General features: G+C 36.2%; 1 protein-coding gene across 4 annotated transcripts in view; it reads right to left on the bottom strand.

Moving 5' to 3' along the window:
- Window positions 1-27,711, bottom strand: part of MAPK10 (mitogen-activated protein kinase 10) — a 334,813-nt gene that overhangs the window by 276,014 nt on the left and 31,088 nt on the right. For 2 of the 4 annotated variants that reach the window (XM_055313053.1, XM_055313054.1), the window contains exons 1-2: window positions 20,221-20,311; window positions 17,006-17,120 (exon numbers count right to left, since the gene is read on the bottom strand). The gene's annotated coding sequence lies outside the window, so the exon portion shown is untranslated. Of the gene's footprint in view, window positions 1-17,005; window positions 17,121-20,220; window positions 20,312-22,216; window positions 22,367-27,711 lie in introns of those variants that run through there. The other 2 variants (XM_055313052.1, XM_055313051.1) reach the window with 2 other exon arrangements.

Genomic DNA, 27,711 nt, shown 5'->3' with positions numbered 1-27,711 from the left:
TCAGTAGTAGCCTTTTCTAAACATTTTCTACACAGCAAAAAGAGTATTCTCCTAAACTCAAATATGATCAAGTCTTCATCCTTTTTTAAAAAACTCTTCCACATCATAATGAACATGGAGGATAAAGCTCTTCATAATGTAACTGGCCTCTGCATACTTCTTAAGTATCATTTACTATCCTTCTCTCACTCATGCAACTTTCAAATCTCTGTCACTTCTAAACCCTCACAAATGCTGTTTCCTCAGTCTGGAACTTTCTCCCACTCCACCTCCTTCATCTGGCTAATTCCTACCCAACTATCTTTACTCAAGGAGGTTTTCCCTGACATCTAAACTACATTCAGTAGCCTTGTCATATGCTGAAAAAAATAGTATAGCCCAGCTGATAATAATAGTTCTCATATTTTACTGAAATATTTAAAGTCAATATACAAATAAATTGTATAATTACAAACTATGATACAAGCTTTGAAGGAAAATGTGTTTCTCTTACCAGACTATAATCCCATGCAGATAAGACCTTTTCTGAGCTCAATGTTTAGAATAATAGGCACTTTATATATATATATATTACATATATATGTGCATATATACATATATGTTTATATGTGTGTGTGTGTGTGTATATATATATATATATATATATAAATCCATAGAAAAAGAAGAGTTTCATCAATGTCAGCAGGAAGAAGTAGGAGTGAAGAGGAAAAGAGAAAGTCTAATATCTTACCTGCATTACCCATTAAATTCTGAGTGCCTTGACTACCAACACCCATTTCCATACCTCAACCCTATACCTCCAATGTTATTTCCATACCTTTGATGAAGTGAAAGCTAATTCATAAAATGCCTAGTATAACCCGTGATACAAGGTTTTCATTTGATCGACAAATATAATTTGTTGCACGTGTTACACTGCGCTGTGTTGAACTCTATTCAAATTAAAAGGCCACAAAGCCTTTAGAAACTAAAAGTAAATGCCATTTACACCAAAATGTATAAGACATCGGTATATAAAAACCACCTGAAAAATGATTTTCAAAAATTAAAAATCCATAATAATCTTGCCTTAGAGTGTAAAGTAATAAAGGGCAACAAAATAATGTGCTACAGATAGAAATGATAAGCTAAAAATAAGTTGATTTTGGAGTGCCTGGATGGCTTAGTCAGTAGAACATGCTCTTGATCTTGGGGTTATAATTTTGACCCCCATGTTGCATGTAGAGATTACCTAAAAACAAAAACATCTTTTAAAAAAATCAATACATAAAATAAATTTAAATGTTGTATTTTTAAAGTAAATAAGTACATTAAATAAAAATTAAAATGTTGGGTTTTTTTTTAAGTTTTTTGCTTTTTGTCTCCTTGTTCTTTTTCTTGCCCTCTCCTTCTATTTCTTGCTCACTCTCTCTCTGTGCAATGGATATGTTAAATTATTGAGTGGCAGGTGGCAAAGATGCCACCCTGAATTGGAAACTAGTTGAGAGAAATCAAACTAGAATTTGAAATTTGAAATCAGTTTAAGATCAAATAATAAATGAAAGAACATGGAAATGCCATAAAATAACCTTTAGAAAACAACTTGAACATGACATTACTTCTATAAATTAATATCAGATAATTTCTAAGTAAAGGAGGAGTCAATTTTATGGAAGAGAGAGATAACATAAAAAGTTTTAAACTGTTTTCTTTTAAATTAATGGTATACATATTTCGGAAAAGCTAAATCATTGAGACTAACTCTAGAAGTTCATCTTAACTGTTTGAGAACTTGTCTTAAGCAGAATTAAATGATTTAATTTAAACCTGACAACCCTATTTTCTCCAGTAAGTGATTCTTGAGACTTGTTTGGAGGTTCTACCCACAATGAGGGCTACTGACCTTTACATAAAGGGTCTTATCAAGGAAGATAAGACTTTGAGCACTTATCCAGGAAGTGCTTTTACTCTAATTAAGTATACAGCTTTGGAAGGGACAAACATGAGTTACAAAGAGGGAGGAACACAAGAGTATGAGGACATATCAAATAAGGTCTTTGTTCCATGACTTTCCAGGGAGGCCTTCCCTAGTTACCATAGCTAAAATCATAATCCAACACCATGCTCTCTAACCCACCTTCCTGTTTAATATTCTTCTGACCATTTCCACCATCTAATAGACAACATATTTTATTTATTCATGTAATTTATTGTCTGTTTCTTTCACCAGAACAGGCTCTTGAAGTCAAGGACGATTTTTTATCTATTGTATTCATTACAGTATCCCCACGGCTACAAAAGGACCTGGCACATACTAGTGTTCAATAAATACTTATTGAATGGATAAATGAAATCAAACCTATCCTTGAAATCAATGTGGTAACTGGTAGTACATCCAGATTATCTTGACTCCCACATGGTAAGTTTAATGTAGCTAGAAGTTTTATAGATCAAAGTCAAAAACAGTTTCTGCACTAATTGTAGAGCTTCATAGTTGCTTTGATCATCTCATAAAGGCAAATCATATCTGAATCATTTCAGATGGAGACTCCTCAGAAACTACCCAAGGTCTCCATCCACACTTACATGAGCAGACATCCAGAGGAAAGTATGTAATAAGCCCTTTTGTGTTTCAGAGTTATAAAGAAGAAACTATGTCACACCAGAGAAAGAATGGAGAAATCGAAAGAAGTGATGAGAATTCTGAGTCCTTAAGGTGGTAGACATTTGCACCCAACATGAGTGGATAATCTAGACCAAGTCTGTAACCCAGGAAGAGAGAAGGACTACTGCAGATAGCCATTATATCAGTGCCTACATCAAGAGCTGCCAATTAATCCACCACTGCTACTCCACACATAACGAAAGAAAATCCTGCTCTTCAATTCTCTGTATCACCCTGTGAATCAGTTTCTGGGATCCAAATTCTGATGCTGGGGATAGGCTGAGGCCAACTGGATATTACCTAGAATCCTCTACCTGGCATTCAAGCCCCCACTGATTTGTCCAAATATTCCAACACATCAGGCTGGTCATTTTACCCTTATCATATGTGTGTTTCCCATACCTATTTGCCTCTTTCCAATAGTCCAATTGCTCAGATTGCAATTTTCTTCAATCCAATCCATACTTTCTTTAACAAATGATGCAACACCTCCTCTTCTCCTTGCTTTCCTTGACTAATTCCATACTTTTCTTCTTCTCGGAATGCTTATGGGAATTATTTTTTCAATGTTATATTTGAAGGGAAATTGAGAATATGAAAAGCATGTCCATGTACATTATCTCGCTTATATAAAAGAGCACAGTACTATTTTATAGACTCATTTTTTTTCTTGCACTCTCCAACCCTCTGCCTTTTTCCATAGCTTGCTCTTCCAAATCCTAGTAAGGGTCACATGCTAATAAGGATAAAAATGAAATTAATTTTATTTTATTGAAAAGTATCCCTAGTATTTGCCACAATAACAACCAAGTTTCTTTTGTTATTTCAGTTATAAAACTGGTAATGATCTAAAACAAATTTATCTTTTTCAGTTTTTAGTGTTATAAAACAATAACAAAATTTAATTCTCTGCTCCAGCCAAATACTGTATTACAATTATATTCAATTTATATTCAATTCTCTCAAAAATTATGGGGTACATACTACATGCCCATTTTTTAATAAAGAAACTAAGTCCTGAAAGCATTAACTAATTGCCCAATGTCAGATTGGAAATGTGGATCTGGATCTATATGGTTTGAAAGAGGAAGCCCTTCAGAGCCACACCCTGCAGTCAGTGATTATTCTATCATGCAAGGTATAACAGCAGGGCTGCGGACAGGACAAAGTCATCTCAACTATCACCAGGAACATAAAGAGTATAAATACCAACAAAATAAGATTTAAAAAACTAAAACGAAATAAGTAGCAAATGTGTGCAATTCCTTTGGGCCTCAGACAGTGTCATGCAAGCATCCAGGAAGGGAAGAAGATGAAACTAAGATCACAAGACTTCGTGTAAACCCTGCTCCCACTGCATCCCCAAGACAGTAGGATCTTACCTTAGGCAGGAAGGATTAGAGATTTTCCATACACAACCACAGAGATTTCAGGTTACCCTCCAAAAATACCATCTCACCTTCTTTTCTTCTTTTTTTTAATAATATTTTATTTATTTATTCATGAGACACACAGAGAGAGAGAGAGAGAGAGGCAGAGACACAGGCAGAGGGAGAAGCAGGCTCCATGCAGGGAGCCTGATGTGGGACTTGATCCAGGATCACGCCCTGAACTGAAGGCGGACCCTCAACCACTGAGCCACCCAGGCACCCCTTCTTTTCTTCTTTATTGCTACTACTAATCTTCATGTTAACTGGGTTTACGTCACTATATGAATAGATTTCAGGTTTGAAAGAGGATAGTACACAGTGAGAACCTCAATCATTAGCCTGACAGCCTAATTTTATTCTCCAGACATTATATTCAACTTTCTTTCATTTTCATAAGCAAAGAGGCAATAAAGTATAATGCATAAGTGAATAGATTCTGCTCTGCCATTTACTAACTATAAGAGCTTGAATATGTTGCTTAACTTCTCTATGCCTCAATTTGATCATCTGTAAAATGAGTATAATAACAATAGTACCTATTTCACTGTGAGCATTACAAAGAATAAATGAGATAATATATGTAATGTATTAGAATATTGCCTAGCTCAGACTAAGTTCTCTGTAAGTATTTACAATTATAATTGCTAGGCAATGCATGTGTCATAAGGATTAAAAAAATAATAGTTAATAGCCAATGAAAACTCTACTAAGTGAGTTCCATTTATTCCTCACATAAACCCTGAAAATAGATATCATCACTGTCCAAATTAAAAATGAAATAGAGGCTCAGAGGCACTATAAAATGAGTCCATAATTACCCAAGCAATAAGTGATGGAGTTAGAACTCAAATCCAGCAATCTGATTACAGAATCAAGCTTTTAACCACCATTCTATTTCAGGTGGATAATACTTGCTAATTATTGAAATTTTGCTTTGTGCCAGGCATTGTTCTAATAACTTTATGTCTCTTACATCTAATATCTCTTGTGAAAGTTAATTTAACCTCTCAGAACTACCTTATAAGATAGATGATTTTGTTGGTCCCATTTTACAGATGAGAAAACAGAGACCAGACATTAGGTAACATGGCCAAGATCATACAACTAACAGATGGCTAAAGTAAGTGTATCTCATTCTGAAAGATAGGTAAAGCCAAGGTGCTAAATTGAAATCTCAGTGACCTAATATCAAATTTAGTATTACAATTTTCAAAAGGGAAACTCCCTCCTGGTATATTCATGTAAACAATTTCTACAATTTCTAAACAGTTTCTGATTAAGATAGATATTCAATACTGGAATAGTAAAAGAAGGAGCTGATTAAATGCTAATATATTCTGATTTGCCTTACTACTCAGTCATTTTTCTTCTCTGTTAGCAGCTATTTTCAATAGTCATTTTCATTCCACCCTCTACAATTTGAATAAATTCACTATTAACAAATATGAATCAACTCTTCATAGGAAGCAAGATCATTGCCTTTGTTTGGTTCCTATCCCATAAAAGTGAAAGACAACATAGAGAGAAATGGTAGATGAATATTCAGTCTGTGCAACTATAACAAAAAATCTGCCAATGATACATATGACCAAAACTCACAGGAATTTATAGACATTATTTGGCAATAGTAATAGATAACAACGGACTGACTGCTGAGCAGGACCACAGTAGGCCAATAACTCTTAAACTACTTACATAAATTAAAAAATGAGCCTTGGTTTGATGAGCAGAGCATAGGTCTGGTTGTACTATACATTCAGGGCCTGATATGTGTTTCACGTAGATTTCAATAGATCTGAGCTAATATGGGAAGATGCCTTTAGAAGTATGATCAATAGCAAGGACAGAAACAGACTATTACAGATCTTGAGAACAGACTGAGTAAAATACTAGAGTAAAAAAGGAAAATGGCAAGCAAATCCTCTTTACAGGAAGATTGTGTGGGAGGATAGCAGTGTGTCATGGGAAATACCTGTCTGATGGTTAGAACAAGTTATTGGATCCCTTATATTAAGCAGAATTAAATACTTGAATTGCTAGGTACAAGAAATACCAGTAGGGAGGGAAGGAGATAGATGAATGAATGAATGATAGATGATAGATAGATGACAGATAGATAGATAGATAATAGATAGATGGAAAATGAGTAAAATTTAAAATTTGGGGAATTCTTCAAAATGTTATTCTCGGTAAAGAAAAGGAGGATGACTAATTGTGCAGTTACAAATTAACTATTGGTAGACAAACAATGGATTAAAAAGGTATAGAAAATGATCCTGATTAGGAAAGAAGATATGTTGGGACACCTGGGTGGCTCAGCGGTTAAGCATCTCTCTTTAGCTCAAGATGTGATCCGGGAGTCCCAGGATCAAGTCCCACATCAGGCTCCCCACAGAGAGCCTGCTTCTTCCTCTGCCTGTGTCTCTGCCTCTCTCTCTGTCTCTCACGAATAAATAAATAAAATCTATTTAAAAAATGAAAAGAAAGGAAAGAAGATATGTTGATGATAATTGTAATAAATTTGACCAAAACCAAAACAAAACTTTGCAGTTACTGAGCACTTAAGGAAGACTCTGCGCTTTTCATTCATTACCCTCACAATGGCCTTTTGAGATCAGTACTATTACTAGTACCATTTTACAGATAAGGAAACTGAAGCTTAAAAGATTATGTGACTAAACCAGGATCTCCGAGGAAGTAACAGAATTTGGATTTAAACCCAGGCAGTCTAACTCTGGAGTTTATTTTACATGCTTGACCACTGTATCATACAGCTATGTGTTAAATTAATTGAAGGAGTCACAGTTAACGAGAACACAGATGCAAGTACTGACACTTCCCACTTCCATTTTCAGAGAGAATGCTGTCCCACTTCCATTTTCAGAGAGAAAAGTCAGGATAATGAGGCCTCTGATAGTGATGGAAAACCTGACCAGAATAGAGTGATGAAAATAATAAGATACAATGAAATCCAAATACTGTTAAAACGACTTCTCTACTAACCAGGAAAATAGTTTACAATAAGCAAAACTCATAATAAATAAAACAGAATGGATTTCCATGCCTGGCTTCATCTTCTCACTTTGTATTTGACAGAGAACAAGTTTGCTGTGTAGGCATTTTGTGGTAATGACTTTACTATTATTAACAGTGACAATAGTTCCAGGCATTATTTCTTATTTACACAGCAGCCTTCAACACTGGAGCAAAAACACCTGGCAAACATTCTCATTCTTATTATTGATGGCTTAGATTAATAGAGCACCTTTCTGTCAAAAAAGCTCATTTATCCTTACATGGACTCTTGTGACACAAATAGGCAAGCAATCTATTTCTACATTTACATCTGGAAAAACCAAAGCACAAAGACCTGTGTAAAATTGTTTATTCATACTGTGGCTGGGCTTATAATGAAATCATAAAGGACCCAGTATTTCCCTTCCTTACTGACTGATGTACTATCTCTTTTACAACTTCTTACTCCACATTACCTAAAACCTGGAGAACTTCCTATCTATTGGATCCTTTTCTACTGGTTCTGGTTCTGGTTCTTACGGTCTCTTCTTCAAACCGGATTATCATTCCTTTCCTCCCTCTAACTGCTCATCCTGCCTCCATCCTCTCTCCTTTCCAAGCCATTCTCAACATTGCTGCCAGAATCATTTTCATAAGCCTGCTCAGAAAACAGCAACAGCTCTTCACTATCTATAGAAACAGACCCAAAATTCCTTCATAGTTCACTCACAACCTCCCTCAGTCTGGCCCAAATCTATTTTCTCCACCATATCTCTGACTACCGTGTCCTCCATCCCTAAAACATTCAAGCCTAAACTTCTGAACCTCAAACGCACTCTGCTCCTTGCTCATTCTATTTCCTCTTCTAGAAGTAACCTTTCCAACCCTAACACTGACTACCAAAATTGTCTTCACAACTCCACTCCAATGCCTTCTCCTCCATGAATCCCTTCTAATACCTCAGTTAAAAATGGCCTCTCCTTCCAACTCTACAATACACATTTAACCTTTATTTGTAGCACTCATCATATTCTTCCCAGGTCTATAGTGACTTGTGAAAGTACATCTGTCTTATTAAAATGTTCTATCATTGAAATTCCCACAAAATCAACTATGTGTCAGATCCTGTGACAAGTAATGTGTAAAACAGAGGTTACAGTCTTCATGGAGGTTACAGTCTATTTCATCTGGAGTTCTTCCTCTGAATAACCAAGCACACTATTTTTTGTTTTCCTAAAGGTAATATGTACCATTCTAGATGCGTAAAAGAGAGTTTAATTCATTATTATACGATAGATACTTTTTAGAAGTGGTTCTCAAAGTAGAGTACATGAGACTCCCTGAAGATCTCCAAGACCCTTTCAAGGGGATTCTGGAGGTCAAAACTAATTCCAAATGATATAAAGATATGGTTTGCTGTCTTCACTCTCATTTACTCTCAAATGTATAGTAAAGTCTTCCAGAGGCTACACGATGTGTTTTATGACAATAGTTCGAAGTCATAAATGCATAAGAGAATTCAGCCCCCTCCTTTTAAATGAATCATAAAACAGATTTGCAAAAATGTAAAACAATGCCACTTTGTAACTATACTATCTCTGTTTTATAAAAAGTAATTTTCATAAAAAGTTTTTATTAAGATTTTATTTACTTATTCATGAGACACAGAGAGGCAGAGACATGGGCAGGGGAGACGCAGGGGGAAGCGGGACTCCATAGACCGCTGGACCATGCCCAGCGTGGCATAAATGCTCAACGGCTGAGCCACCCAGGCCTCCCACAAAAGGATATTTTATGTTAACAAGTAATGGGTTTGCTGTTGCTAATTCATAAAGGAATTACATAAATATCTTAAAATTTATCTTAATTTCTAATACTGTAAATACCAATGAATATAACCCACATAAACAAAAGCTTATGGCTAATAATTTTCAAGAGTGCAAAAGGATCATGAGACCACAAAGTCTGAGCCCTACTGCTTTCGAGCACTGAGACGCATGTCTTTCTGCAGAACCCCAGTTGAGTAGTTGCCTTTGTAATTTCACTGTTCCCTGAACTCATTATTTATTAAAGCAACTATCCTATGTGTGGATTCACTTATTTACAAGTGTTTCCCCTTTCTCTTCCCATCCAAAGGCCCCAGATTTGATAGTCAGCTGCTTGAGGGCAGAGACTAAATAGAATTTATCTTTGTTGCTGCTTCAGCTAGCACAGGGGCAGCCAGTAAATATTTGAAGGAAGAAAGGAAGGAAGGGAGGGAGGGAAGAGAAAGAGTGAGGGAAGAATTGTGTCATATTCATTCTTCAAAGGTTCTACCACAGTAATCTGCCCATTGAAAATATGTTAACTCTCAGGTAAATCTGTTGTATTGATATGATATCTGAGGTAATCAAGATGCCAATATTTCACCTAATACATTGGTAAATCCCAATATAGCTTAGAGAATATAATTTTTAAAGGCAAATTTTAAAATATTCCTCTCATTAGTAAATCAATGAGCAAAAATTTGTACATACTAGCCCTTCATTTGCAGCAGATAATTTTAAGATAAAGAAAGATACAAATCTGGAAAGTAAATGCAATCAATTTGGTTGCCTATGCATACCTTATCTCCCTTATGGATAATATATTCCGGTAATTAGAAGTGACTTCCTATAATTCAAATACCTTATTTTCTGATTTAGAATGACAATGTGAAACTAAAGATAACTAAAGGGGGTGGATTAAAGCAAAATTGGGCATGACATGTCTGTCTTCAAGACCCTTCTAAGCCTCCACCTGGCCTATTCTTCCCTTCTAGCTGTCCATGAAGCTGTTTTCCATTCTCATGAAGTCTCTTCACTGGCCAAGGTTACCCTCACCAAGGTAGTCCACTTGGGCCTGGCCTTTTGGGTATTATCCCACGCTTTAATTCTATCTGTACAATTTAATGTACATAGTTTTCACAGTTAAAGAGATATTTAAACATCATCCATCACAACTCCTTCATACACAGTTGAAGAAGCTCAGCTAGGTTAAGATTTGCCCCAGGGAATATTAATTAATTAGCGAGCAAGGATGAGAATCTCATATCAAGGTCTCTCTTCCTTTTCCAGAAACTGCAATGAGAATTTTTAAATAATCTGCTAAACCCCAACAAAGTACTGTCTTTGATACCAATCTTGATTCCCTCCCCATACAAAAATCTTTCCCATATGTTCCCTTTCTTTAGTCTCTTATTTAATGTGTTAAGACACTAATCCAAGTGTGGATGTTATCTATGATCCAATATCCATTATCACCAATTCACATCTTAACTCAAGTTAGCTTACCAGGTTAGTTAATCAACCAATTTATCTCATAACATTTCTACTTTTTTTTTAAGATTTTATTTATTATTAAAAAAAGATTTTATTTATTGATTTGAGAGAGAACAAGAGTGAGAGTGAGAGTGCACAAGCAGGGAATGCTGCAGAGGGAGAGGAAGAAGCAAGTTCCCTGATGAGCAGTGAGCCTGAATGAGACACAGGCTCCATCTCAGGACCTTGGGATCATGACCCAAGCAGAAGGCAGACACTTAACCAGCTGAGCCACCAGATGCCCCCATAACATTTCTATTTTAATAAGAATACTCTTCAACCAAAAAAGTAAGAATTTCACATATTATATCAGGTTCAGAAGCAGAGAACCAAAAGATGTTTTGGCTCCTTAAATAATAATACAGAGCCAGACATTTGTACGCAGGATCAAGACTAAAAACGAAATTCAACATACGTGATTTGATTGCCTGTGACATTCCACATTGCTGACCTAAACCCTGGTTGGCAAGAAGTCAACAAACATATGACATGATATACCTGGCTGAAATTCATAAAAGATGAAAAATATTTTAATTTGTTTCCTACCCACTATTTCACATAGATTTTGCCTAACTTTTTTAAGGGTGTGGAGGGAGTACAATGTCTTTAAATCTTATTAAACTAAATTTCAACACAGATTCTTAAGATTTATAAATGACTTTCTAAAGACAATATTGTCAAGGATATTCACTCTCAAATTTAAAGAAGCTTAAAAGTAAGCCTTAAGGGATTAAAAAAAAGTGGGATTTAAGGAAAAAACAAATCACCTAGAACTTCCAAAAGTAAAACTAGAAAGAAAACTTTTAAATATCCAGCATATATATTTCTGGTATCTGCACTATAAACTACATGTCTTGAATCCACTTAACTATGGACTAAATTTTCCAACCAGCCCTACTCTGAAAAAGTTTTTTATGTTAGACAAATTTTCATTAAGATCTCATACTTTTATTTTAATAGGAGTTCCTCTAATAGTGGTTATTGGCATACCCAGAATTCTCTATGAAGAATCTGAGATATGGTAAAATTTTTATGTTAACTCACTCTTCAAATAAGCTGCAGTAAAATGCCAACTTGTAAAGACAGCATTATTATTTTCCTGACATGACATCAAATTACTTACAAATTTCTGAATATCCTCTTATTCATCTCATTTGTAAAGTATTTGGTTCTACAAACTCGTTATGCTCATTTCTATCTCTGTTTGATTATGTTATTAACATTTCTTGGAATTCCTGTTTTTACAATTTCTTGGAATTGAAATCACATCAAAATTTTAAGGCTCCATTCAGTCCAACTTTCACTGTTAGTACTGAGAAGGATTCAACACAGTGATTAAAAAAAAAAAGGAAGTGTTCCCAAGTTAGACTCCCTGGACTCTACCAACACTAATTGAATGACCTAGGGTAAGTTACTAAACCTCCCACCTTCAACTCCATCATTTGTAAAATAGAAATGCTCAGTAGGATTTCTATGAAGATTCAATGAATTAGTGCACTCAAAGTGCTTTGAACAGTGAATGGCACAAGTAATCACTCAATAAATGTTATCCACTATTGGAATCTTTATTATAACCCTCATTCTTCCTGTATTACTCTTAACAACTGTAGACTCATAATTCATAAGAACCATAGACCATAGAGGTCATTGAGTTTAATCTCCCATACCAAGTAGTAGCACCTCTAAAATGTTGTTAATATTTGGTCAACCATGAAGGTGGTTAAATACTTGCAGTGCTGGAAAATTTACTGTGCTGAAAATTGTCTGTGCTGAAAAACACAGACTTACAAATAATTTTAATTATCAGAAAGGTCTTTTATAAAAAAAAAGAAGAAGAAGAAAGAAAGGTTTTTTATGTATAATGCCTACTCTCTTCTCCCTAGTCTCTTATTTCTGTCTCCTGCACACCTTCAAAATCAACCTTCATCCTCTGTCTACTTCCACACAATATTCTGAACGGTCTCCGACTAGTTAGATAGAACACACTGTTTAGGAAAATAAAATAAATTTTGGCAAAATTTACTTAAAAACAATGACAATAAAACTAAACTGTTACTATATGAGAAATTAAGGTAATCCTTGCTTCTGAAGGAGTTGGCCAATAATATTCACATTTATCCCTCAAAACTTAAATAAGACTGTAGACTCTCTGTCAGGCTGCTTTCCAGATTGTATCCAGAGGTGTAAAGTTTTTGTAGTCTAGTTATTTCTCTATGTAGTCCCTTGGGTTTTGTGTCTTTTCTTCTTGTAATTTTCTCTTTCCTGCCTCTGTTTCTATCTTTCTGTGTATCTATCTCCTACTCTTTTTTCTTTCTTTCATCAAGCAATCATTCAACAAACATTTGTGCATCACTGCCTTGTATTAGGCACTGTGTTAGCATGGAAAACTCAAGGATAATTAGATCTGGGTCAAATTACTCAGAAGCTAAGTTGCAGAGACAGATAAACAGTTAATAAAATACCATGGTAATGCAATGAGATAGATATGCCTAGGCTACTGGGAGAACACTAGAAAGGAATCCCCAATGGGAGGAGTCAGGAAAGGTTTCTGGAAGGAGATAACATCTGATGAAGTCTAGAGTGAGTCTCAGCAGTATCTCTCAAAATTTAAATCACCTCAGAATCTTGTTTGAAAGATTCAGAGTTAACAGATCTGGGTGGAACTTGGGATACTGCTTTTCTATCAAGCCTCAGATGATGCCCATGCTGTTGATCTGCAAAGGTCTTAAAAGATGGCTAATGACTAAGTGAAGGTTGGGTGGGGTGAATATATGCAGAATAGACAGTATGAAGGAAATCACAGAGGTAAGAAACACTTGAGTGTGTGTTATGAGAATGAAGCACATTGGCATCCCCCGGCAATTTGAAAGATAGTCAGTTCCTAAAATGGGGGTGGATGGGAATATGGTATATGCTAAGGAGAAGGAAATTTATTGCATAGCCAATGGAGTATATTAAAGGAAGTAGGGCAGTTACATGGTAACAATCGCAAATCAGATCTGGTGATTTCATTGGTAGAATCGTGAGCAAGAAGATAATATTCTGGGCTACATTAAATAAACCTGCTAACAATGATAATGAGACAACTGACTTAAAAAAATGTTTGGCAGATAAAGTTAGTTGATTATATTTTCACTTAATAATTTAAAAATCAGGCAAGTTTTTTTTGTCTTCTTTGCAAGCCTGCTATGTATTCTTAATTTGAGGCTTAGTAACATGTGACTCTTTGAATAACGCAGTTTCACCTCTTTTCACACCAAGTTCCACATTTTAAAACAGTGAAGAGTGGACCCAAATAAACACTATAGTCTCTTCATCCAAAATTTTATGGTCCCCTAAACTAAACTCATTTCTTATTGAATCACAGAATCATAATTTTTAAAACCTACCACACCACCTGGAATACAAATATGCACTGTATGACCGATATTGACTTTACCTAGCCACCAGGTATTAAAACTTGAGACTATTTAAAAATCTTTTTCACTCACGACAGTCATTACTGAGTCCAGGTGCTTTGTCGTTATGTTTTATTGGTGATTCTTTCATTTATGTCCCTATGATTTTTTTAACTGGATTCCTGGCAATAGCATCTTAGGTGTTTTCTCTGCCTCCAATCTAATCTTCTTCCAAACACTATCCAAAAAATTGAAGAAGTCTAGAGTCAGAAAGCCCCGAGCTTGAATGCCAAGTCCACTGTTGCTTAGCTGTGTGACTATTACCAAGTTATTTAACCTCTCTAAATCTGAGTTTCCTTATCTGTAAATCATACGGATGATTTGAAGATAAAATGCCTGCAAAGTGCTTAGCACAATGCTATTACACAGGAAGAACTCAATAAATGCTAGTTATTATTTTGAAAGACAAATCTCATAAACCCTTGAGCAGATACTTCACAAAAGAGGAAAATCAAATGGCCAATAAAAAAATGAAAAGATGTTCTTCTTCATTAGTAATCAGCAAAAAGCCAATTAATACTTCCATCATATAATTATATACTCAACTAATGGGCAAAATTTAAGAACTTATAAGTCAAATGTTGGTGAGATATAGAACTTCTCTTATATTGCTGATGGGAGTATAAACTGATATAACTGCTTGGGGACAATATTCTGGCATTATTTAGAAAAATGGGATGTGCACACACCCTTAAATTCAATAGCACCTTTCCTTGATATCTATCCTAAAGAAGTGCTCATATCTGTATACTAGAACTTGCAAGCAACTGTGTATATATACTTAACAACTTTATTATAAATATATGTATAATTATAATAAAAATATTTACTATATTTAATAAATATATTTATGTAAACATATTTATATATAAATAATTCATGTTATTTGCACATACAAGTATAAGTAATACAGAAATCATCCAAATGTTCACAACAGTAAAACAGAGGAGAAATTTGGTTATATTCATGGAATGCTATAAAATTACATGAATAAACTATATGCATTGATATAGAAAAATCTTACAATGTTTAGCAAAATCAGTTAAGAACATAATATTGTGATTGTAAGATGTAAAACCTAGAAAGAAAAGCAAGGGAACAAGAAACAACTGTGACAAAAGGCAGGATAGTGGTTAGTGGTCACCTCTCGTGGGGAAAAAAAACACATGTGATCCTAAAGAAGTACATCGGTTTCTACTGGGAGTTTATTCCTTAAAATGAATGATGGATAAATTAATTTTGCTTTGTAATTACTCTTAAAGCTGTATTTGTCTTATACACTTTTCTATGTCTTTGCTATATTTCAAATTAAAAAATAAACCCCCCCATGTCATTCTACTACTTAGAACCTTTCAAAAGTCCTTTATTTTGGAATAAAATCCAAATTTGTTAGCTTCGTTTAAGAGATCCTTCATGATACATCTCCTGTACCCTTCTGCAGCTTCATTCCTTCGACCTCCATTTATGCCCTAGTGCAGTAAATGACATAGTGCTCATTTAAAAAAATCATACTCTGTCGAGCGTCTGGACCCTTGAAAAATATTCCCACTGCTCCCCTTCTACTGATTATTTTTTATTATCCTTAGCATTCAGTTAACATCACTCCCTTTGAGAAGTCTTCTTGACAAATCTCCATCCTATGTGTATTAGTTCCTTCTCTGCTGCACTTCCTTTAGCACCCTACATCTTCGCATTTAACAGCCCTGGACGTACCACATTTTTTGAGTATATCTCCCCTAATTAATGGCACATTTTATTGTAAGCACCACACTCTTTGGATTAAAAGTCCCTTTAAGACAGGTACTATCTTCATCTATCCCAAGAGTTAAGGATAGTATCTACATCACAGATTCTATTAAACGTTTGCTTCATGAATATGTTTAAGATGGGGCAATATATGTTCTCTACAACACTGGGAGTGGCACACAATACAAAATATTAAGTTCAGCCATATAAACTTCCCTTACTTCAGATGCACCATGGTTGATTATTGTCAACATACTATTGTCTTTTGTAACAAACATGCATTTAATACATGTTGATTAAGCACAGCATAGTAATGACTATTATATCTACTTTCTCAATATAACTGTAAGCAGACTATAATGAAAATCATGATATGAAATAAGTATAGGGTTAATTTCATCAGTCTTCTGCAGTTATAACTTATGCATTAATTCAAAAGACAGCCTATCTACCCAGAGTTATACGAGCCACTAAGCAAACGAAAGAGAGATATTGATCACTAACTCCAAACAGCTTCTACTGGAGTGTTACAAGCACCACTGTCCTGCACTATTTCTCAAAGAAGTTGTTTGACAGATTATAACTGGTTCATCTCTGCTGGAGTCTACTGATTATTAACTTTGGTGACTAGAAAGCATCAAGCATTTGATTTTAAAAAATATTCTGCCTGTGTGTGCTGATATTTTTGTAAAATAATAAGTTTTAAAAATTATTCCATCTAGCAGAGAAACTGGATCCACTTTTAATATCGTTATATTAGGCAAAAGGAGGGTAGGGTAAATGTCTATGAATTGAGTTTTATAAAACTGTGATGTGATTTCTCTCCTCTTGTTTCCAAGGATCTAAATTTTATGTTAATATATATATATATATATATATATTATGCATTCTTTATATACTCCTATGTATTCACATAGGAATGTGTGTGTGTGTGTGTGTGTGTGTGTGTGTGTGTGTGTGAGAGTATTCCTGAAAGGTACTGAGCATTATAATTTAGCTCAGAATCAATTCTTCTACCAGCAGGGATGAATTAGTAAAATACGGAATTATGTTGTAAACAATAAAAGCCACTGTTACCCAACTGTTACTCAGCCATATGAAATTGTTCATTTCAGCTATCTTATGCAGACTGGTATCGTGCAGGGTGGTAGCATCATGGTGTTTTACGATGTACCCATGCACCTCAAGACTTTATGCTCCTCTGTATAGCACCATCAATCAAACCCTCTGTCCTGTGGATTTTCACTTCTTTAGTTGAAATTATTTTGAACAGCATTTCTTCAGATCCATACACTAAATCACATGCAATATTCAAAGCGGTTATGGAGATCACATGCTTTCTGCAAAGGAACATTTTTTAAATTCGCAACTCACCACTGCTTGTATGGTTTCTCATCTATAGGAAATGATTCTAATTCAACAGCTTCTTGCATGAGTTGCCATAACGAAGATCTGAGATGGTCCTGCCGTTGGTGTTCCTCACACTAGCCTAAAATCAAAGCAAAAACACAGAATGAATTTGATTTTAGCACTTAAATGAGAATTTCATCTGCATTTAGGAAACAAAAAGGTTGGTAAATACAATTGGAAATGAATGATGGAATGCAGGATGAGGGAATAAAAGATCTGAAGGTAGTGCACTCGGTTCAAATTTATCACAAGCACAAGAACTTTGGTGTTACCAACATCAGAGTAGCTGGATATTTTAAAAGCTGAACATAAGCCCAATTAATAATTAGTACTTTAGTTGACATATGATATGCCCTTGTGATATGGATTTGGTTTTGAGATATAAGGCACCCTATTCAGTGTCAACAGGGACAGCTCCACTGTTATATGTTTGCATAATCCGCTTTTCATGGAAGACTTCATTAGAATGATGGGTTACGTTCTTTACCAATAAAAGCAGGAGGAGAAGTTCAAAAACCTCTGAAGTATATGAAATAGAATAAAACTAAACTGAAGCTGATCCGAAGCTGATCCAAAGCTGGAAACAGACCTGTATGCCATTATCAAGTCAAAAGTTTTGATTTCAAGAGCTTTGGAAACTATGCTCACCATACCCAAAATAAACCTCCTCTCTGTCCCAACTAACAGTCCCTTTCCTGGCCAGGTACTTACAAGTGACTAGTAGGAATTCCTTCCCCACCAAACCTCCCTACTCCCCAGACATCCCAATGTGGCCTCCAGTGTCACGTGTATTTCTTTCTCCTCTGAATTCCTGTTATATTTATTGTCAAAATACTAATATGAGCCCTTGATTATATACCATCTTTGTTTCTTAACCTCATCTCACTAAATGACTATATGCTCCCAAATTACTCCAAACTCTTCCTTCCATTGCACTTAGTAGAGAACTCTGTACATGGGAGACATTCATCCAAGGAATATTTATCGTGTCCCAACAATGTGCCAAACAGACACAGTCAGTACCTGATGGAGATTATACTTTAGTAGAGAACACAGGAAACGGAATAGGCAATTACCGCATTGTGTGATAAGTGCTATGACAGAGGAAGTACCGGCACTGAATAAACCTCACCAGATAAATGGGCCCAAGAGCTTTACTTCACCTTCAGTGTTTTCAGATCCTATTTCCAATGTATGAGAAGAGGACAATTACTTGAAGAAACTCATTTTCAGGAAGAACATGGAGCACCCAGTCAGGTTAACATCTAAAATCCGGGAGGCAGTCCAAGTTCTATGAAGAAAAGTCAGTCACTAAGATGAATTTCTAGTCTTTTAAATCACTGTGGGTGGTAAGGGTTTTTTTTTTTCCTGCTTTCTACAGCACACACACACACACACACACACACACACACACACACAAAATGTAGCAAAAATCTTGTTTATTACTGAGCAGGCCACTCTGCAAATGCCTAATGTCCCTGTAGGGGGAACTTCACTTTCCACCTGCACTCCATATGGGATTTCAGAGCAATTGTGGCTTAGGGATGCTTCTCAGGAACCTTCAGTCATTTCTCTTTCCATTCAAAACTTTAATTTCCATTCCTAGGAGTATTAGCTCCTTAAGCCTGTGGCTTTCACATCTCAGGGATAAGAACAGCAAAAAGGCCATTGTGGCTTATTATGGACCCAAAACATCAATTCAACTAGATTTCTTTACCAAAAATAAGTATAGATTTGTAGTCCACTTCTCAAACCAAAACCCATATTTTTATTTAAAGATTTTCAATATCGCCTGAGTTCTCCATTTAGAGTTTCTACCAAGAATCACAAGAAATGGGGAGGGGGGTGTGTAGGACAGTAACTAAAACATACAGATTTTTCACTTTCCCCTCTTTGCCTTGATTTTCTCACAAGGACAAAATGTACTCAAACTGAAGAATCTTTAGTCAAAACCTGACAACTTGGCTATGAAAATATGTACAGATAGGCAAATTTCTGAAAACTCCAGCTCCAATTCTAAATTACATTTTCTCTTTCATTTTTTTTTATTTTTTTTTATTTTTATTTATTTATGATAGTCAGAGAGAGAGAGAGAGAGAGAGAGAGAGAGGCAGAGACACATGCAGAGGGAGAAGCAGGCTCCATGGCCCGGGAGCCCGACGTGGGATTTGATCCCAGGTCTCCAGGATCGCGCCCTGGGCCAAAGGCAGGCCCCAAACCGCTGCACCACCCGGGGTTCCCACATTTTCTCTTTCAAAGAGAAATATCAATATGCAGCATGATCTTTTACTTTTTCTCATCTCAGCAGGGTCTCATCTCAGATTTCTATAATGCAATGAATACGTTTAATATACTAACAAAATAAATGGATCTTGTTCTCCTTTACCAATAAGCATTTCCCCAGCAGTTTACAGGCCCAACTTTATCCAAGTCCTGGTCCTCAGAAGAAGGTGTGAGAGATGCATGTGTGGTGGGGAGGAAATACTCAGCCTGCAGCAAATACAGCGTTATAAGCCTCTCTGTCATTATTGGACACTTTGTGCTTCTGAAAGTGTTGTAATGTCCAACCAAAAGCTTAAAGGAGACTGCAAGAGGAAATAATAAACACCATGGAGAAAGAATTTTAAGTGTCAATTTGTTTACTTCTTATTCTAATTGAAGGAAGACTCTCTTGTTTTGAGACCCATCATTCTAATAAGCAACTAAGCAATCATTTGATTTGCACACACCAATTCCATGTAAAGTCTTTTAGCTTGAAATGTGACCTGAAACCAGAACCAGAGGATGAAAGGAGAGCATCTGCCCCCATGTTTAACAAACAAGAAAGCCCCCAATTTGTCTTTATTTTTATCATCAGTATTATAAGACTTTTCACTAAGATTACATTCAAAGACATAGATTCATTTACATAAAGCCAGAATAAAACTTAAAAAAAAAAACCTTTAAATATGGGACGCTTTACCTTTAAACATGGGAGGCTTTTTCACATTAGGCAGATCCCTTTTGCTTATGATATTCCCATAACATACGCTAACAAGGGAAATTGTATGAATTTTCCTGTAACTTAAAAAGATACATTTATTTTATAGCATCCATAATCGAGTCTCAGTTCATTCTAACCTTGAAAAACATTGACTACATCCTATGAAACCATTAAATACTAATAGGTGCAGACGTACCAGACAATGACAGCAAAACACACTCGGTCCCTCTGGGATCTGTTCACAAACATCCCCTTCCAGCATGACAAACACACTCCTCCCAACAGCGGATGCTGTTCTGGAGCAAAGCAAGCAGGCAGCAGGAGGTGGCTGATTTTCTCACTGTACATATGATTTCTTACTGCCTCATCATCAAGATTTTTTTTTCCAAACTGCAAAGATTTTGTAACACCAGGAGCCCATCAAATTAAAGCTACTTTACAACAGGAGGGAGTGATGTGCAAATGCAGAAGCATGAAGACTCTTTAATTTCTAAGGTCATACCACCTTTGTCATCTGACTTGCTAGTTCCGTGGTAGGGAAGAGAAAATCCAGTTTGCTCCGTGTAATAAAATCAGCTCTTCCAGTACTTTATGTCAATTAAGAGTGAGGTGGAGGTAGGAAAGGGAATACATGCCAGAGGCAGCAAAACTGCTGTATCCAAGCTGTCTCACCCCTAAAATCCAACAGTTTTGAAGTAAAGTCAGAAGCTTGTGAGCTCATTCGTGAGTATCACTATCTATATTCACAACATATATGCTCACCAAAGGTAGAAGATTTACAGAAGCCTCTCTGAGAGAAATGATCCTTCCTGCAACCATTTTTACTATGTTGATCACCATTCTGCAAAATCTTCCAGGGTCTGACAACTAGCAGACTAAGGATAGAGGAAGAAATTGGACCTTGAGCTAGCATCACCGAGTGCACTTATTTTCCTTCAATCTGAACTGTGGCCTGTCCCATGACTTAGCCTGCCTCTTTCTGGTTCGTTCATAAAAGTTATCGTCAACACACCAGCAGCATGCAGTGCTGCTGTACAGACACTGTCGGGCTCTGCAGCAAAGACAGCCCATGTAAACAACCTTGTGATCCTTCAGAGCCTACCGCCATGGGATAGGCCATTCTTTATCGATAGCTAAATTGCAGTACCTGGAAGTTATGTGCTAGGAGGTAAAGGCAGAGACAGCCTCCAGATTTAAATGGAGAGGAAAAAAATCCATATAGAATTTTTCCTGAAGTGCCTCAACCTTGATTTACTGGAAGATTTTCCAATAAATCACATTTATTTTGCTGCAGGCACAAATAACACAAATTCTGGTAAGTGTATTGCCATGCTCATTTCTGGTATTTTTTTTTTCTCAGAAGAGCTCTGACATTTCTAGGGGACACAGTATCCCAGCACAGAATATGGGAACTCTGCCATTAAAAAAAAAAAAATGCTGCCTGCTGTGACTAGGAGATCACTTTCTTAAAGGGACCCCTTACCTATGCGACTGCAGTGGCAATGTTTCCTCTAATCTCTAACCTGACCCCGTCCTGTGTTCCTCTCCCCAGCCCAAATTTAGCCTAGATTGATGTCTCTGCAAGAGTAATGTCATTAGTTTTGCAACTAAAATATATAAATACCACTCCCTACTAAAAATAGATAAATCTGTTCCAAAATATTTATTTAAATTGCATCTCTCAGGAAGTAAACATGAACACACACTTAAAGACACGATTTTTTAGTGTTTGATGGAATCCAGAGCATTTCTTAGATAATAGGACTGAGGCCAGCAGTTCTAACAAGCACAGCTGTTCACTGTCTCTCTGTCTCTTTCTGTATCTCTCCCCCCACCCCTGCTTCTTTCCTTCTCTCCCTCTCTCCCCCACTGTTTTTCTCTTCCCTTCTGTAGCTCTGCATTGGTCTAAAAACCCCTGGTCACAATAAGAAAGCTCCCTCCCACCCTCTGCCAACCCTCACTCCCACCAGGAAGGTTTCCACACGCCCAAGTCTGGGGAGAGATGCTCCACGCAGAAGGAAAGGCTGGTGGCTTCTTGCCTCAGAGGTACTTCACCTCATTAACCTGCTTTCCACCCCATCTCTCCCACTTTTCCCATGCTCGCTCTCCCACCCCACCAGGAGCAATCAATAGGCATCACCCCACCCTCCAAAAAACAGGTTAGAACCCAGAATGAGCAAAGAGCCACCTACCATTCCGTGCTTGAGAACTACGATCCTGATCCAGCAGTGTTTGCCCCAGAAATCCTCCCTACTTGTTTTTCATTAACCACATTCCAAATTGTAATAAGGAATAGATTCTTTGGAGGGGGAAATTGTTTAAAATTAACGATGGACAGGTGATTTCCAAGAAAGCCCAATCTTAAAGTCACTCAAGCCCCTAGGAATTGAGGGGTGAGGAGAAAAAAGGAAAATCGTAAAAATGAAAAAAGGAAAAAAGGTGAGCATATAACAAGCACCACCCACCCCCATAAAAATAAAAAATAAAAAATAAAAAAAAGAAGGGGAGGGTTTTTTTTTTTTTTTTTTTTTTTTGAAAAGAAGAAGAAGAGTGGCTTGCTGAATCACCCTCTTTCACTGCCTGGAAACCATTGTGCAGCGTGATGCTGCCTGTACCATTGTGGAACCTACCAGAGGAGACGGACCCAGGGCTTGGGGAATGGGGTTGCTATGGCAACCGAAAGGAGCACACATGACGTCAAAGCCCAGAGCGGTCTAGGGAGGGGGATGAGGGGGAAAGGGAAAGAGGAAAAAGTCCATGTGCGGCTACAGCTACTGTGCTTTCCGGTGAAATGAGGACCAGGCAAAACGGAAAGGAAAAGGGTCGGTTGGCAGCGGCGCTCAGGAGCTAGGAGCTCGGCGGCGAGGCTGCGCCACCCGCGGGAACCGGGGCCTGCGAACTGCGGGGCTGCGGGGCTGCGGGGCTGCGGGGCTGCGGGGCGAGCGCCTGCAGACCAAACACCCTGAGACGGTCGATCTCTGCTTTTCAACTAGCTCCGCTTTTTGCAAACAGCACAACGTGAGACTTGTAGTCTCTCTAAATGGCAAGACAAACAAGGATGGTAATAACCTCAGCAGAGAAGAGCGCATTTGATTGAGTCCCAGCCGGACCCCAGAGGTCATTTGCACAGCACTATTCCTCTTCTTCTCCGTTTCCTTGGTTTTTATAAAAAAAAATCATAAATAAATACCCACTACACCAAACTCAACACGCTGAGTTAGACTGCAGTTGGAATGTGAGGAAGAAAAAAATACTGTGAATCCGAGTTAACAAACCAGGGGTTCTTTTTCTTTATTTTTATTTTTATTTATTTATTTATTTATTTATGATAGTCACAGAGAGAGAGAGAGATAGAGGCAGAGACACAGGCTGAGGGAGAAGCAGGCTCCATGCACCGGGAGCCCGACGTGGGATTCGATCCCGGGTCTCCAGGATCGCGCCCTGGGCCAAAGGCAGGCGCCAAACCGCTGCGCCACCCAGGGATCCCCTCTTTTTCTTTTTTAAGTGCACATAATTTCTGGAAAACTAATGCAAACAGTGTAATTAGTATTTGAGGTAAGTGTCTCTATTTTATCAAAGTAATTTGCCCTGCTTCTGACGGTTACAAGTCTCCGTACAGTTTTAGCATCTACAAGTAATACTCTTTTGGAATGAGAGCAGTTAACCATTTCCACTATTTTAAAAAGTTACCATATTTTAAAATATTTTCTTTTTAAGATATTTTCTTTACATAAGGAAAATTTTCAATTCACCTTTGGCCTAACCAATTTGGACTTCTCAAGGTATATTATCTAACCAAATTCCTTTTTTGCTTACACAACTTTGTGGTGGTTTTCTATTGAAACTAAGTAATAATGCTCAGTTTTATACCATTGCACATTGTTTTAAAACTGGCATATTTACATAAATAAGGAGCTTCTTCCATGTGTTAACAGAAAAGACGTATCTTTCAGTATAAACCAAGCAGCAGTCATAGACACTAAAACATCATAAAATTGTGTGGGACTACATCAGGTTTTGTTTTCATTGTTCATGTTGCTATTCTTATTATATTCAAGAGGGAATCTAGAAAAAAAAAGTCTTAGATGAGTTTTTCTGCCTTTTTCATCCATTGGACAACACAAAGTTTTGGATGTCACTTTAATTTCAAGTTCAATAGGAGTCAGTTGATTATTAACTGTTAGTCTTGGAAATGGGTCTACCTACAAGAAAACTATATCTCAAATATATATTGACTAGCCAAACAATTTTACGGTACAATATAATTAACATTCAGGCTTTCAAGTTACTGTATTCTAAGCTTTGATAACAAAAGTCAATTTTCAATAACGATGTCAACAAAGAAAAAATGAACATAACTCTTAGTTCACATTCCAAACACAAAAAATTAGAGATAAATTATACACTGATATATAAAAGCTAAAATTTGTAAAGCTATTAGAATAAAATATATCTTCCAGAAGAAAATAACTTTCTGATGTTGGAGTAGGCAAAGATTTCTTAGGACACAGAAAGCACCATAATAGAAAAAAATAGACTTGATCAAAATTAAAAGCTTCCACTTATCCAAGTCACCATTAAGAAAAAGAAAAATACAAACCACACCCTAGAAGAAAATAGTCTTGATAAAATCTGAAAATACTCTTGATAGTATTATATGATACTATCAAATTCAAATACAAATTCTAGATTATATAAAAATATCCTACAACCCAATGATAAAAATAAACAATAGTCTTGAGTAGGCACTTGACAAAGGAGATTTATAAATGGTTAATAAGTACATTAAAAACTGTTCAGCATCATTAGTCATCAGAGAAATGCAAATTAAAACTGCAGTAAATGGTAATTTACACCCACAAAAATGGCTAAAATTTAAAAAGACTAACAACACTAACTATTGGCTAAAAAATAGAGAAACCAGAACTCTCCTACATTAATGGTGTGAGTATAAAATGGTAAGACTACTTTGGGAAATGGTTTGGCAGGGGTTTTTTTAATGATAAACATATACCTACAATATGACTTAGCAATTCTCTTCATAGTCACTCAAGAGAATAGAAACATATTTCCACTAAAAACAAAAACAAAAACCAAACTTGTACATAAAAATGTATGCCAACTTTATTTGTAATTGGTAAAAAAAAAAAAAAGAAAAAAAAAGAAAAAACTGGAAACAACTCAGTGTTTCAACAGGAGAATGAATAAGCAAATTATGATATATTCATATAATAGTATACTATTCAGCAATAAAAAAGAATGACAACTATGAATAGATTAAAACCAACCATTTTTTTCAATTAGGTACTAATTTTTTTTAAGATTTTATTTATTTATTCATGAGACACAGAGAGAGGGAAGCAGAGACATAGGCAGAAAGAGAAGCAGACTCCCTACAGGGAGCCCGATGTGGGACTCATCCAAGGAAGGACCCTGGGATCACTACCTGAGGTAAAGGCAGATGCTCAACCATTGAGTCATCCACGCGCCCCAGGTACTAATTCTTGACAGTACAATTTACAAAGAAAAATAGATTCCAACACTGCTTTTAGATTTAGAGGTTGATTTTACTCTTTAGAGCTTTAATTCCCAACCTACTCATTTCAGTAATATTTAGATGATCAAATGGTCTTTTAAATCTATTCTATACACTATAAGAAAATTTCCTCAAATAAGATAATTTAATATAAGTTGGCTTTTAAAAAATCCACGCTAAATAAATCCTCTTTCTGACTGGATAAAATAAAAACTATTTACTTAATGTCCTCAGTAAGATGATCCTAACGTAAACCTCCATTGCAATTCCTCAACCCAACACAATATGTTTTAGAGCCTCCCTTCCTCCCCAAAATACAATTTTAATCAAAGAGAGAAAGAGAAAAACAAAGATACCTATTGACACCATTGTATTTGGCAGGTACTCTATTTATGCATAGTTGTACCCACCACATAAACTCCCATGAAAGTATCTCTTCCCTTTCATTTAGTGTTTACCAAACTATATGTTGTATTACTCTAATTTTATAACTATACAATATCCTACCTCAAACTTGACTGTAACTTAATCTTCTTTATTATTCATTGTTTTCCCTGAAATTTCCCTTTTCCAGGAATCTGTCATATTTTCTTACACTTAGTAGGTGATCAGTAAAGTTATAACATTCTTTTACCAGCTATCAAACTTTTTATCTCAAATATTATTATGGAGTGTTAAGTTTTGAAATACCCAATACTAAAGGAGGCAATTTCTGTTATAATATTAAATATTTAAACATTAACTGTTTTAAACTTTTTTTAAGATTTTATTTATTTATTCATGAGAGACACAGAGAGAGAGGGGCAGAGGGAGAAGCAGGCTCCATGCAGAAGCCTGATGTGGGACTGGATCCTGGGACTCCAGGACCACACCCTGGGCCAAAGGCAGGCGCTAAACCACTGAGCCACCCAGGAATCCCCTGTTTTAAACTCTTTTTAAAGTGTCTTCAAATGAAACTATTTAGTCTAGAAGTCTGACCTGAATTCTATTAGTACTATCAGTCATAAAGGCTTTTGAAAGAAGAGTTTTAGGTGAATAAATGAGGACAAGTTTTTATTTTCAAAAACACAGAGTTGTATTTAGTATTTCTTATATACAAGTATCTTTATTTTATAGCATGCTTATAGTCTGAGGTAGGACTGAAGATTTGCAGGAATATTCCTTATTTTCTAAATAAGAAGATGTCCTTTCACTTAGAAATAAAAACTTTTTGATATTACCTTTTCAAAATGAATACTGAAACATGCAATAACATCAATGAATCTCAAAAACATTATGCTAAGTGAAAAAAATGAGACAAAAGAGAGCATTTACTTTATAAACCCACTTATAAAGCAAAAAATTGTTCTATGGTGATGGACATCAGAACTGTGATTGCCTGGGGGAGCCACACAGTTGAAGACTGTGATGAGAGCAAGAGGGAAATTTCTGTAGTGATAAGATGTGCTATATCTTGATAGAGGTGCAAGTTATTACATAGGTGTAAGTATTTGTCAGAACTCCTCAAAGTGTAATTCCTAAGATTAGTGCATTTAACTCCATGTAAATTGAGTCACAATTTAAAAATAATAGTAAATCAGTTCCCAAGAAGAAGAAAAGTGCTGAATGAGCAATAAATTAGAGTTCCTAAACCTACAAATCTGATACCATACCTTGAATCTTGATTTTGCAGATGCAAGCAAACCCAGCAAAAGGAAAGGCCAGAATCAGTGTCAATAGGATCTTAATAGATCTAGCAAACCCTCCAAAGTGAAATAGACAATTGATGGAGGTTTATCTAAAAACAAGAAATAAAAATTTGGACATTAAAAAACAAATTTTCAGAGAAGCCTGGCAAGAAGGAGATCCTTAGGTTCTGCTGTAGGAACTATCATTCAGTGTTAGGACTCAATACTCTGGAGGAAATGAAGGTACTGATGAACTGGCTTTCCAAACAGCAAATGGGAAGGGACTCTGGAATAGGGAAACACGAAGGAATCAAGTCAGTGAAATTGGAGTAAGAATTCAACTTCTGAATCCAAGTCGAAGTGCATTCACGGGAGCTTAGCAGTAAAACTAACTACTGCACTAAGATCTCTTATCAAAATTGGTCCTAGGGTTACCTACTCATCGCCATTTGCCAGAAACTTCCCAGGTATTAGCAAGTCCCCC

The sequence above is a fragment of the Nyctereutes procyonoides genome, unplaced genomic scaffold (assembly GCF_905146905.1).
Source record: "Nyctereutes procyonoides isolate TBG_1078 unplaced genomic scaffold, NYPRO_anot_genome, whole genome shotgun sequence".
Classification (NCBI taxonomy): domain Eukaryota; kingdom Metazoa; phylum Chordata; class Mammalia; order Carnivora; family Canidae; genus Nyctereutes; species Nyctereutes procyonoides.
This window is presented reverse-complemented; position numbering and strand designations above follow the sequence as displayed.